Source organism: Diabrotica virgifera, chromosome 9, assembly GCF_917563875.1.
Source record: "Diabrotica virgifera virgifera chromosome 9, PGI_DIABVI_V3a".
NCBI lineage: Eukaryota > Metazoa > Arthropoda > Insecta > Coleoptera > Chrysomelidae > Diabrotica > Diabrotica virgifera.
In genome coordinates this window covers 181,746,133-181,761,295 of record NC_065451.1, presented here as the reverse complement: position 1 = coordinate 181,761,295, position 15,163 = coordinate 181,746,133, and positions in this window count along the sequence as shown.

The window sequence follows — 15,163 nt, the reverse complement described above, 5'->3', positions numbered from 1 at the left end:
CTGTTACAGTGTTCCCATATATCAAAGTTTATCCGACTAGACACCCTTAAACTATTAACAAATTTTCAGCTTGCTATTAATTAACTTTTTTTCATACGCTGGATCCAGACCTAAGAGTAAAAAACTTTCAGCGATTATCCATGTACTGGTGTTATTTACAAATTTGTATAATGCACCCCCATATTTTCCCCGGAACCACCCAAAAAGAGAAGAATTAATAAAGAAAATAATCAAAAATTGATTTTGGGCCACTACTGTGGCTTTAGGGTGCAAAGAAATTAAAATATGCATGGATCATAATGTGTAGCAGACATTATGTTCTTTTATTTTCCATAAGTACGTTATCAATAAAATGAATAGGTGACGAAAAAAAAATAAAAACTGGAGCCCGCCAAAGCATTTCTGAGGTTTACGGCGCCAATGTGCCGTAACGGTTGCTTATACGAAAAAAATGCATGGGACCTTATTTGTAGAGAAAATAGTGGTCTTTAATTTTGTATAAGTTTTGTTTTTAAAAAATGCATAGGTAATAAGAAAATCGTAAAAACATGCTCTCCAAGGGATAGGGGTAGTTTCTGCAGGGATGTTGCAATAATGATATATATTTATCAAAAACCCAATTGATGGAGCAAATGTCCATATGGGTCAAAAAGCAAAAAAAAATGTTTTTTTTTTCAACCCCCTCTTTATTTATTTTTTTTTGGCTACAGGGATTGCATCAAGAAATCGCTTTTGGTGTCCATCCATGGGTAATAAAAACGTGCACAAAATGATATATGAAGCATTTTAATAAAGGGCATGGTCTGTGAAGGATTCCAAGAAAATCACTTTCTTTATTAATTCTCCCTTTTTTGGGGTGGTTCCGGAAAAAATGGGAGTGCATTATAGAAATTTGTAAATGACACCAGTACGTGGATAATCGCTGAAAGTTTTTTTACTCTAGCACAGGCGGTTTAGATGGTATAAAAAGGGGTTTTTTAAAATGTAACACCCTGTAATTAAAAAATTTACAATTGCTCTTAAATGAAACCTATACCAAAAAATCAGCCACTTATTTGTGATTAATTTCCGCAGGGTTTCTTCTTAATCTTTATTACAGTTAGGGAAAAATAATTTTTTTTAAAAACATCTTTTTAAAAAATTTGTCAACTTTGGGGCGCCACCCCCGCTAAACGGTGAATGATAGACATATGCTGTCGGGAAATAAATAGTAGGAAATATAGTCCTCTTCATTTTACTATTAAACAAATTTTTTGCAAAACGTACAAGAAGGGCTACGTTTAGCAAAAACGACAAATGACCCCCTTTAAAGGGATGAAAAGAGGGTACCGGGGCGAAATTTTTTAAGAAAAAGTTAGTCTCATAATAAACACCCCTTGATATACCAGAAAAAAAAATAAAACCGGACTTGTGTCCATTTTGCGAGGTTCAACCTCTGCTTCCTACACTAAGCCACTTCCTACATAAAGACTTGTTTAGGCCGATGCCACATTATGCGTTTTGGCCGGATGCGTTTCCGCCGCATCCGGTGAAAACGCATAGTGTGACAGATCGGTCCGGTTGCGTTGGAAACGGATGCGTTTTGAGTCATCGGTACGCGCTTACAAACTGCACAAGACTAAACGCATAGTGTGACAAGTCGGTCCGGTTGCGTTGAAAACGGATGCGTTTTCACCGCATCCGTTCAAAACGCATAATGTGGCATCGGCCTTACACGGGTAGAGTAATGATGCAAGTACTTGATAGAGTAGAGTCATGATACTACGAAAACCAGAGATAAAGCCACTTCGAGAACAACTTTTAACCGGTGACGTCAGCACCCGACAAACTTGTACGGAGACTTATGGGAAAGCTTAGAGTTTTATACGGTTTTATAAATTCTCGTTTTATTAAATAACTGAAATTGTCGTTCGTCTGTTCTGTTACACTGTTTAATTTATACTTTGATGAATTATTGTAATCATACAAGTATGTAAAATAATACAATATATTATGTAGGTATTGTACTAAAAAACGTAATAGTTTTTTCACTGTAAAAATTTAAGAGGTTTCTTGACATGCAGAAAACTTTAAATAAATCGCGTCAAATAAAAGATGGTTTAACAAATAATAAAAAAACTAAAGTTTCAAAAAAGTATTAAAATTATAAAAACAAAATTAAGTAGATAGATTTAGATGGATTTAAAGAGGTGGCCGTTTAGTCTATTCCGCTTCTACTTTTTCAGATATATTATGGTCCTCTAATTCTAGATTACATTTTTTAGTCTGGCCCTTTTTAAAAGGTCCAATAAGCCCCCAATTCTCACCACACATTCTTCTAGATTTGCCCAAGGACATAGTAGCTTTCTGTGTGGTTTTCAGGATGTGAGTATTCCATTTATTTTGTTAAAATGGCTGAAATACTTGTAACAGATTTCGTAATGAGTGAACGTAAATGCAAGTTATTAGTGGTAAATAATTTTAAATTTCACTAAAAAGTGAAATTTAAAATTATTTACCACTATAATAACTTGCATTTACGTTCACTCATTACGAAATCTGTTACAAGTATTTCAGCCATTTTAACAAAATTTATTTCGACTTTCTCATGTAACTCGTCCAAGAGACAATGATTATTTTTTTTGGCTGCAGGGATTGCATCAAGAAATCGCTTTTGGTGTCCATCCATGGGTAATAAAAACGTGCACAAAATGATATATGAAGCATTTTATGAATAACTTTTACACCACTTTCAAAGAGGGTAATTTATACAAGTACATACCTGGAATACCGGTATTAGATTATCAACATCGTTAGTAATTACTTAGAAAAGAAAGTTACAAATTCACCGGTACTTGATGGGTTACCGAAAAATTACCTGCTCACCAGAGTTACCAGTTGGCCTGTAATTAGGATGGGGATTAAAATAGTTACGAATTCACCGGGACCCGCAATATTAACTCTGGTTAAAACAACCATCAAAGCAAGAGTAGGTGGAGGCTGTCCACAAGGAGGAGTTCTGTCACCTCTACTTTGAGCAACCTTGGTAGATGATCTCAAAAATCTCTCCACATAAGACTTTTTTGTCTAGGATACACTGACGATATATCAATCGTAATCAGGGGGGCAGGTTTGCCCAGCTGGTGTCTGGGAGAATGCAAGAAGCCCCAACTATAGTTGACAACCGGTGTAAATAAGAGAGACTGATAGTCAATGTTCAGAAAACAAATCGCCAACTGCACCAAAAGGACAGCACTAGAAGGCTTAAAACTACCGGTGCTGCGCTGGGAGGAATAGAGATTTCATTTGCCAAAAAAACAAAATACCTTGGGGTTTATACTGATCATATGCTTAAATAGAATACTCACATCCTGAAAACCACACAGAAAGCTATTATGTCCTTGGGCAAATGTAGAAGAATGTGCGGTGAGAATTGGGGGCTTATTGGACCTTTTAAAAAGGGCCAGACTAAAGAATGTAATCTAGAATTAGATGACCACAATATAGATCTGAAAAAGTAGCAGCGGAATAGGCTAAACGGCCACCGCTTTAAATCCATCTAAATCTATCTACTTAATTTTGTTTTTATAATTTTAATACTTTTTTGAAACTTTAGTTTTTTTATTATTTGTTAAACCATCTTTTATTTGACGCGATTTATTTAAAGTTTTCTGCATGTCAAGAAACCTCTTAAATTTTTACAGTGAAAAAACTATTACGTTTTTTAGTACAATACCTACATAATATATTGTATTATTTTACATACTTGTATAATTACAATAATTCATCAAAGTATAAATTAAACAGTGTAACAGAACAGACGAACGACAATTTCAGTTATTTAATAATACGAGAATGTATAAAATCGTATAAAACTCTATGCTTTCCCATAAGTCTCCGTACAAGTTTGTCGGGCGCTGCATGACGTCACAGGTTAAAAGTTGTTGTTCTCGAAGTGGCTTTATCTCTGGTTGTCGTAGTATCATGGAGTAGAATAACTCTACCCGTAAAAACGCTCAGCACAGTAGAGTAGCAAGTAGAATGTATAGTAGATGGTCAAGTAGAGTCATGCCCCGGAATCTCATATGGAAAAATTGGGGAATTTCCCCCACCACTTCCACACCGCTCAGCTAAAGAAAGAGAAACGACAGCCTTTCTCGCTCACGAAGACTTTAACCAATCATTTATGTTAAAACACCATAACGCCATACCTGAATGTCACAAATAAAATAATCAAACGAGGCTTAACTCGACGATGTCAAAAGTAATGACAGTTAGAGTTAGTAGTGCAAATACAAATAATTTTCTATTAGTTTACAGTTTTTATTGTATTATCTGTAACGATTTATTCTTAGTAATTTCAATTTCAGTTGGTTCCTTATCCTTCGTTTATAAAGTGTAGTGTGTAGTTTTGTTTTAGTTGCGAAAGAACTTTGGTATTGTGTTAAAAAAAATAAACATGGTTTATTATTGTTGTGTACAAATCATAGAAAAGTTAGAAAATGCATAGGTAAATAGTAATTAGTTTATAACTGTTTTATCTGAAACAACAAATAAATACACGTACCTATATTTAGAAAAAAATTGTCTAACTTTTTTATATCCCTTTTCCTTACTAAATTTGACAGCAAAAATAACATATTTTGCAACTTGAGAATTCCGAATAATTTATGAGTATTACTTAGATATTATTTAAATAAAATACTTTAACAAGCTTAGTAAGTTTTGGTATTTTATTTTAATAATATAGGTGAGATTATTTCTTGTAAAATAACAAGATATTTGAATTAGTAACGAAATTGTCCGCAAGAGGCGCTAAATGGATAAAATTAATGCTTGTCCATTTGAATTTCCCGCCAAATGGTGATTAGTTAACACATCGCTCGCAAATGGCGTAAGGAACCAAATTTTTACAGTGAGTTGCCTATCTATCTGGTAATACTATATATTATTTATCTATGAGTAGAGTGACTAGCAACATGTGGCAAAGTAACTCTACTCTACTACCACCACCACCGCCAAAATGTCCACTCGCCTGCGGTCTCTACCCATGGAACGCGCTCAATTCTGGCAGAAGTGGTAGAGTAGAGCAGGTAGGAGAGTACATAGGGACGCTGTCATTCCGGCTCGAATTGTGTTTTGTGTAAATAGTGAAAATGAAGTTCACCAAAGATGAAACTTTAAAACTTGTAGATCTGTATGGCGAATACCAGTGTTTATGGAATTTAGGTAGTGTACACTACAGAAATAAAAGTATGATGAGGCAAGCTGCGGAGGATAAAATCGTCGAAAGAATGGCAAAGGGGTCTTTGTAGTAAACAAGTTCAAGCAAAAATTAAGAATTTAAGGTGCACTTATAATCAAGAGTGTTTAAAAATACAAAAATAAAAAAAATCGAGTTCACTTTACTAGCATCAGTATTATACTTGTACTCTCCTCGTGTGAACGGTATCAAGCCATTTTTGGTAGAGTAGCGAGTAGAGTCTACTCTTCTCGCCACTCTACTCTCCTCAAAACTCTACCCGTGTAAACAAGTCTTAAAGGCTTGTTTACACGGGTAGAGTTTTGAGGAGGGTAGAGTAGCGAGGAGAGTAGACTCTACTCGCTACTCTACCAAAAATGGCTTGATACCGTTCACTGTACTGAAACTGATGGCTTGATACTAGTACTGATACTAGTATAGTGAACCCGATTTTTTATTTTTGTATTTTTAACCACTCTTGCTTATAAGTGCACCTTAAATTCTTAATTTTTTGCTTGAACTCGTTTACTCCAAAGCCCCCCTTTGCCATTCTTTCGACGATTTCATCCTCCGCAGCTTGCCCCATACTTTTATTTCTGTAGTGTACACTACCGAAATTCCATAAACACTGGTATTCGCCATACAGCTCTACAAGTTTTAAAGTTTCATCTTCGGTGAACTTCGTTGTCACTATTTACACAAAACACAATTCCAGCCGGAATGACAGCGTCCCTATGTACTCTCCTACCTACTCTACTCTACCAGAATTGAGCGCGTTCCATGGGTAGAGTGCGCAGGCGAGTGGTCATTTTGGCGGTGGTGGTGGTGGTAGTAGAGTAGAGTTACTTTGCCACATGTTGCTAGTCACTCTACTTTACCACCTACTATACACTCTACTTGCTACTCTACTGTGCTGAGCGTTTTTACGGGTAGAGTCACTCTACTCTATCAAGTACTTGCATCATTACTCTACCCGTGTAAACAAGTCTTAAGGGTTTTTTACACTCTCCTACACAGAAGCTAATTTCGAGAGGAAATAATACTGCCGGAGCCCTACACATACTACTAAGAGCAAGAAACATCTTCAGAGAGCCATTTTTGCCATTTTTTACGATTCTCATGAGATCAATAAAATTTATCACTTCCATTGATCGGTTGTTGTGGAATTTATATTGCTAAGAGCCTCATTTTAAAAATGTTTGGTAACAAATATGAAGCACTTAAAATATACCTAAAAAAACTAAGCACAGGAAGCTCTTATAGGCGTAGAAAATAATGTAGAAGCACCTTCTTGTATTATTAAGCTTGAGTATATAAACTTACTCACGTTGCTGATTTAAAACCTTTAACAGGCTAATTTTATACCGCTTCTGTCTTGAGTGGAAGGTTGGTTAATCGGCTACTCATACTGAACACATAATATGTAAGAACAATTCGCGATTGAAACGGAATATAGAAGGCACGTCGAATGCAGGAAAATGGCCAATATAAATGGTATAAACAAACATTCAATCGAGGAACAGAACAATATCGATTTGATTTAAAATATTTGAATGTACTCATAATGCTAAAATTTACTAAAAATTTCTGATATTGACCAAATTCCATTCAAATCAACAATTTTCTGGTTTGTTTATACCACTTATAGTAGTTTAAATTTATTCGACCAGCAGTGGGACTCTATAACTTTTATAGCGAAAGCGTAAGCAAGTCGTAGCGAAGCGTAGCAAAGCAACGGTTCAGTTCGAATCGTACTCTGTATTGTGTGGCTTCGCTTCGCTATACTATCGCAATACTCTACGAACTGGACCGAATTGAAACGAACGATTGGGTAAAAATTAACGGCAACACAGCACGTCGTTTCAAGATTTTAGAGTTCTGTAATAATTGTCTTGTTCTATGCCATAGATAAACTCCGTCCTGTGGAAATGTGATGTGATTCTACATATTTGACAGATTTAACTAACCTATAATTCCAAAAAAGCATAAGGTAAACAAAAACAAGTGTTTAATGTTGAAATTAAATAAAATGTTGCCTATAAATTTAATAATTTTCGACGAACAAGAACGTAGGGATCAGTTACGGCTGCTTCGTGAAGAAGGTAGATTTTTAAGGGATAGAAGTGATTATTTTGGTTTGCCGGATTTACGATTCATAGAGTTGTTTAGATTAAATAAAGATTTATTCCATTACCTTTTTAATGAATTGCAACCGTTGATGGATAACATTATATATATTTCTATGTTAAAAAAATGTATTTGTGAAAACTGAAAACTCAAGTACACTATGTATTTGTAAACAACAACGGCCAAAAAAACGAAACGTGGTATGTGGTAAAAAACAACCTCAAAACCAAGTAAAATTGTCAATTTCTTCTTGTAATACGTCACTCTAAGCGCTAAACGTGGTGAAACGAAACCACAAATAATCACGTTTCGCTTTACTTCCGAACTCCATTCGGTGTTGCCGGCGTCATCCGACAGCAGTTTACAGAGTATAACTTGATGAAAGCGTTCGGAAATCACGCTTACGCTTTCGCTATAAAAGTTACAGAGTCCCGGTACGAGGTCAGATACTTTGTTTTTCATCGCGAATACCTGGACTATCCGCATCAATCTAAAACTGTTCCCCAACAGAGAAAAGTGCATGTAAATAGGGTACTCATCTCTTTCTAATCGGCGGGGTTTATCAAATCTGCGTGCGGCAGTGGGAAAGTCACGTGGTCTATAAACGCTGCTGATTAGAAAGAGATGCATACTCTGTTTACAAACACTTTTCTCTGTCGCAGTGGGGGAACAAATTACATTGCAGCACGCAGTCTAGGTATTATATCTCCATCATTGAACCTAACCTAACCTAACCTACTCCTACTAGACATAGACAGTTTAGACTTGGGACTGAGATGGACATCTGCGAACCAAGTGTATTATACTTAATACTCCATAATATTATAATCATATGCGTATAAGAAATAGCCTTGAAATTGTTTTAATTCACATAATTATAATAACGAAATGGATAGGTCAACTAACTTTGAACAAATTATAATATCAATCGGTTTGCTTATTTATCTTCAACATTATAGATTTATTAGATTTTTAATTTTTTGTGAACAAAGTCTCAAGGTTGAGCATTACCTCTTATGCAATGGAAATATATGTATACGATGAAAATTATCTGTAATCTACTGTAATTACCTCTATTGTATCTAATTGAAGGTATAAAATGAAATCGTAGTTTCACACATAATGCAAATATCACTATAATTATTTTTTCTCGTAAGAGTTGTTTTTATTAGTAGTAGTACAGATATCAAATGAAAAAGTTCACTCAAGGACCCCCTAGATTTTAGGCTTAGACTTTGTCAGAATAACACATTTACATAGGTACTCAATCAGTTAGGTATTATGCCGTTTGATTTCAATTGAAATGTTTTTTTAGTAGGTACTTCTTCTTCTACGGCACTACAGCCCAAATTGAGCCTTGGCCTCCTTTATTTTTTGCCTCCACCCTTACTTGTCTGTGGCTGCTCTTCTCCATACACGGACTCCTAAAAGGACTTGTGCGTCGCTGTTTACTGTGTCTTCCCAGCTCTTTCTTGGCTTTCCAACCGGTCTCTTTCCCTGCATTCTAGCATTCAGTGCTCTTTTTGGTAGCCTATCCTCTTCCATTCTTATCACATGTCCGGTCCATTGCAATCTTTGTATTCTAATGAAGTCCGACAGGGGTGTTTGCTTATAACGTTGATAAAACTCGTTGTTGTATCGACTTCTGAAGATTCCGTTTTCCCTCACAAGTCCTAGTATTCTCTTAAGTACTTTCTTTTTTAGTACTTTTTTAGTACAGTGTAGGTACTCAGTACTTTTTTTAGTACAGTGTAGTAAATTTTCTAAAGTAAAACTAAAAATTCTGTTCCACACGAAAGAACTTGGAATAAAAATCAAAAAGGCCGGAATTATTCGATAAGTCTAATCGGTAAAACTGACGATAACTGTATTAAAAAATCGATTGTTAACATCAATCGAAATCCCTATAGTTGAATCTAAAAGTAAGAAGTAAGCTATTTACAAACAATAACAATATAAAATACAAAGAGGTAGAGAGGATATAAGAAATCAAGTGACCTCATTATCAACAAGATCATTAGTTCATTGAAATTCATTCCATTCATTCAAGCCCTAAGATCAACTCTGCGCTACAGTGTGAATGTCGAGAAAACTCATAACAGTGGCACACGGTATGGATTCTACGTCACCATTCTATAGACAGAGCTGATATGGCAATAAGACGATTAGCTACAAAATACTTCGGTTCAGCGTCCAAATAAGGCAAAATGTACCTATCTACATTGGATGGATATGCTCTAATAGGATAACTATAGAACTATACTGCGGAAATCAGCAGAAATCTGCTCGAAGTCATAACAGCCTTCTTTACAGGCACGTATCCAAAGGGGGGTCCATGGGGCCCGGACCCCTCAAAAAACTGTCTCTGCTTTGGTACCAAAGCAGCAAATTTATCCCCAAGTTATTATTATTATTTTTGAAAAAGTAAACGAAATTATTATTATTTTTTACTAGGATTATTTCTTTTTATTCAGTGTACGTTTCAACATATATCCAGTTTAAAAATCAGATTCACCACGAGGAAAAGTATTCTATCAACATTTTAAATTCTTTTACCTGGATTTGCCTCTACAGAAAAAGCAAAATTTCTAGAAAATTTGTCTGTCTATTACTCCCACGACATTTATCTTGCAGCAATAAAAGCTGATTGCATGGTATAACTGTAACACAATATCATCTTTGGAACCAAATACCGAAAGTCTCCGCGTAATTAACATTGTACACTGTCACAACGGCCAGTGTAAAACTTTCGTTCTCAATAATGAATCGAGTAAAAACTTCACCCGGTAACAAGATGGGAAACGAAAGCGAAAGACTCATTTTATTGGCTCTTTGGTCCGTTCATTGGAATGTTGAGTTAAAAGTACATTTTTTATCAAATAACCAAAAATTACTGGGTCGATAACTGAATAGAAGACCAGATGTACTCTTTTCTATGGAATCCTATATTTCGTTATACATAGTAGTCTCTAACATCATCATCTCCTTCTTCTTCTTTAGCCCATTTCTATCCAGCTTTGGACATAGGTCTTCCCAAATCTTTCCATTTCCGTCTGTCCTTGGCTGTGCTTTTCCAGTGAGTTCCTGTAGCTTTAATCGTCCTTCCATCGCATCTGAGGTCTTCCTCTTCTTCCTATCACGGCCTCCAGTTTTGTATTTCAGCATTCCATCTTTTATCTTCCTGTCTCGCATTGTGACCCGCAAATCTCCACTTTAACCCTGTTATATGTGAAGACTAACATCCTCAGAGACGCTAAAATGATATTAAAGATACAATGGTGAAATTAGGTGAAATTTTAAAAATTTTACTGTCTAATCTAAAAAAAATTGAGTTGTAATAAATACCTAATCATTTCGTTGTGAATCGAAACAAGAGCAGTCTTATTTTAGTTAGTTCAGAGAGCGCCAAAAGTGCTCTAACTAGTTTCGACTCTTGTTAGAGTCTCTTCAGAGAACACATATTTGATTCTCTCTGAACCACTAAAATTCTGCCTCTACCCACACACGAAAGATTATGATGATATGGATGATGTGGTGGCATCTGCTAAATATGAACGAAAGTTTTACTTCTAATACAGTCGAACCCGCTTATTGGAATAGCCTTCGTGCCAATAAAAAGTATTCCTATAACCGGGATATTCTAATAACCGATCATTGGTCGCTAGTGGAAGTGTTTCGGGACCTCAAATTTTTATTCCTTAAACCGGGATATTCCTTTAAGAGGTATTTTAATAAGCGGGTTTGACTGTATTAACAATATTAAAAATAAAACTTTATCAGAACTAATCTTCTTGTTACACCATTCGTGGCTTCTAAAATTTGCAAGCCAACAGATCGGCGGAGTAAAGAAGGAGATATATCAAGTTGCATCCCATTTTTGCAAACAAAGATTAGTTCCCAATACTCAGAATAGGAGTAGAACTAATAAAAATAATAAATAATCATTTCGTTATGAAGCGAAACAAGAGTCTATTTTAGTTAGTTCAGAGAGCGCCAAAATTTGAGTTGTGTTTGGACCCCCCTCAAGCACATTTCCTGGCCACGTGCCTGCTTCTTTAATAAACATTCCTAGCCAGGCAATGGACAAAGAGCCTGAAACAATGAACTATATCTTGCATGGCTGCGATGCATTAGATCCCAGACGGCAAACACCTATTGAAGATTGTCAAGTTACTCTAAAAACATATATAGTACCTACTCATACAGAAGACCTGTACAAGTTCTGGAATTCTTGAATGGGTATCAAGAATGAATAGAACGTGCACAATAAGCTAATAATTAGCTGCAGTATGACATTATGCAGCTAAGCTGAAAAGTACTATAGAGGAAAGCTATAAAAATGATCAAATTAGAAATCTGTACCATACAAGGGATAAAAAATGAGAAACGGGGACCCCAGCCGAAAACTGTAGATTATCAATAAAATAATGGGGAAATAATTATGAGAGAACTGGAGATATTAGAACGTTGGAAGCAGTATTTTGATGAGCTTCTAAATGGAGCTGGACAGGTAGATGATGTTGCTAGGCCAGTTAACGGATCCAGTTTCATTGTAGATCTCATAGCATTTTTTATGCGAGAAAGAAAACTAAAGGATCTTTCCTTTTCAACGACTGTCACCGGTAATGCGCAAAATATTCTTAATGCAATACCGACGTTAGGATAATGATTCCAATTTGAGATGTTTAATGTTATCAAGTAAATTTATCGGACAAAGTTGAAATTTACCAATATTATCCTTGTATATCTGTCTTAAAGGAAAAATTTTATCTATCAATTCTTCACTGATGTCTTCTTTCGGAAACTCGCGCAATGTATCAATTTTTTTCTTAATATTTTCGTCATCTTCATCTCGGAATATCCATAAAATGTTAAATAGCGAAGGAGTTTTATTTGCCCCATTAAATCTTCTGGTTAAATGGCTTATTATACAATATAATGACAATATTAGATATTTCACAGCGAAATATTTCGTCGGGGTCAAAATTATCAGTTGCGTCACTGCGTCACTATTAGGCCCAGGCAAATCATCAAAAAATCTCGCGGACTTCTTGCGCCGTTTTTAGAATAAATCAATAAAATATATTTCAAAATAGAGGTAAAGGTCATATTAGATATAGCAGAGTACCTAATAATTAAACGCATTATGCACATAAAGTGAAGAGCAAACAAAATTAAAGCTCTCATGGGAGTGCCGACAGAAGTGAAAACTTCTTATAGTATCTAAATTACGACCTCAATGCTTTTTCCCCATCCAAAAAGAAGTGCTATACCTATATTATATACGCGTTGCGTACGTTTTATGCTATTTATGTATACATATATATATATATATATATATATATATATAATATATATATACGTACGAAATTTAGTTCGGCAAAGTGATGACGGTGGCAAACACAATAGTTTTTCCCTACCTAAAAAGTGCAAAACGTCCCTAAAAAAGTTTTCACTTCACAAATTTATTTCGTCGAAGCAATGACGGTCGCTAGTTTAATACTTTTTTCCCATCTAAAAAGTGCACAACGTCCCTAAAGAAGTTTTCATTTCAAAAATTTATTTCGTCGAAGCAACGACGGTCGCGATGACGGTCGCTAATTCAATACTTTTTCTCCATCTAAAAAGAGCACGACGTCTCTAAAGAAGTTTTCACTTCAAAAATGTATTTCGTTAAAGCAATGACGGTCGCTAGTTTAATACTTTTTCCCCATCTAAAAAGTGCACAACGTCCCCAAAGAAGTTTCCATTTAAAAAAGGCAAAACGTCCCTAAGAAAGTTTTCACTTTAAAACATTATTTCGTCGAAGCAATGACGGTCGCTAATTCAATACTTTTTCCCCATCTAAAAAGTGCACAACCTCCCTAAATAAGTTTTCACTTCAAAAATGTATTTCGTCGAAGCAATAACGGTCGGGATGACGGTCGCTAATTCAATACTTTTTTCCCATCTAAAAAGTGCACAACGTTTCTACATAAGTTTTCACTTCAAAAATTTATTTCGCCGAAGCGATGACGGTCGCTGATTCAACACTTTTTCCCCATTTAAAAATGGCAAAACGTCCCTAAGAAAGTTTTCACTTCAAAACATTATTTCGTCGAAGTAATGACGGTCGCGATGACGGTCACTAATTCAATACTTCTTTCCCATCTAAAAAGTGCACAACGTCCCTAAAGAAGTGTTCACTTCAAAAATTTATTTTGTCGAAGCAATGACGGTCGCGATGACGATCGCTAATTTAATACTTTTTCCCCATCTAAAAAGTGCACAACGTCCCTAAAGAAGTTTTCACTTCAATAATATTACTATTATTATACGTAGATTATAATAATATAGGTACAAAATTTATTTCGTCGAAGCGATGACGGTCGCGAAATCAACCCTTTTCCCCATCCCAAAATAGATTGTACATTTATTTTAAATTTAAATACTTCTACACAATTTATATATACATACACATAATAATTATACGTACAAAATTTATTTCGCCGAAGAGATAACGGTCGCGAAATAAATCCTTTTTCCCCATACTAAAATAGGTTTTACATTTATTTTAAATTTAAATACTTCTATATAATTTATATAAACCTACACATAATATCCCTATATATTATGTACAAAATTTATTTCGCCAAAGCGATGACGGTCGCGATGATGGTCGCTAAATCAATCCTTTTTCCTCATCCTAAAATATTTTTTACATTTATTTTAAATTTAAATACCTCTACACAATTTATATATACATGCACATAATATATAACATAAGCGACGACGGTAGCAATGACGGTCGCGAATTCAATGCTTTTTCCCTTATCCAAAAATCGCAGAACGTCCCTAAAGAAGTTTTCACTTCAAAAATGTATATACGTACAAAATTTATTTCTCCAAAGTGATGACGGTCGCGATGACGGTGGCCAAATCAATCATTTTTCCCCATCCACAAATAGGTTTTACATCTATTTTAAATTTAAATACTTCTGCTTCTACACAAGTTATCTTATACAGTATGTCCCCGTAAGTTGTATCCATATGGAAAACTTTTTTATTATTAATTTTACGAAAAAAGTGATTCTTAATAAAAAGTTCTGGCTGGTCTAAAACCTAAAATACAACCATCTTATATCAAATTTTATCAATTTTATAGGAGGTATGTCAAAAAAGATAAATTTAGATCAAAAGTAAAGTACCTTTATAGTTCAGAATATTTCAATTAGAAGGATGTAATTACATACTAAAACATAGTTTTTAATTTTAAATAACTTTTCATAATAATAATTTTCGATATTGTGAAAAATAAACGTATTTTACTCTTGAGCGAAATTCATATTTTTTGACATACCTATAAAATTGATAAAATTTGACATAAAATGATTGTATTTTAGGTTTTAGACGATGTAGAACTTTTTATTAAGAATCACTTTTTTTCGTAAAATTAATAATAAAAGAGTTATTTGAGTTGAAATAACTGAAAATAATGTTAGTTATCCATAATTTAAAAAAAAATTTCAATTAGAAGGATGTAATTGCATACTAGAATATAGTTTTTAATTCCAAACAACTTTTCCTAATAGTAATTTTCAATATTGTGAAAAATAAAGCTACTTTACTCTTGAGTGAAATTCAAACTTTTTGACAGACCTCGTGTAATATTTGGACCATGCAGAGCATTTTATGAAGAATAACTTTTTTTCGTAAAATTAATAATAAAAAAGTTTTCCATATGGATACAACTTACAGGGACATACTGTATATACACACATATTTATAATATATACGTATACAATATTTATACAATAGTTATACAATATTTATTTC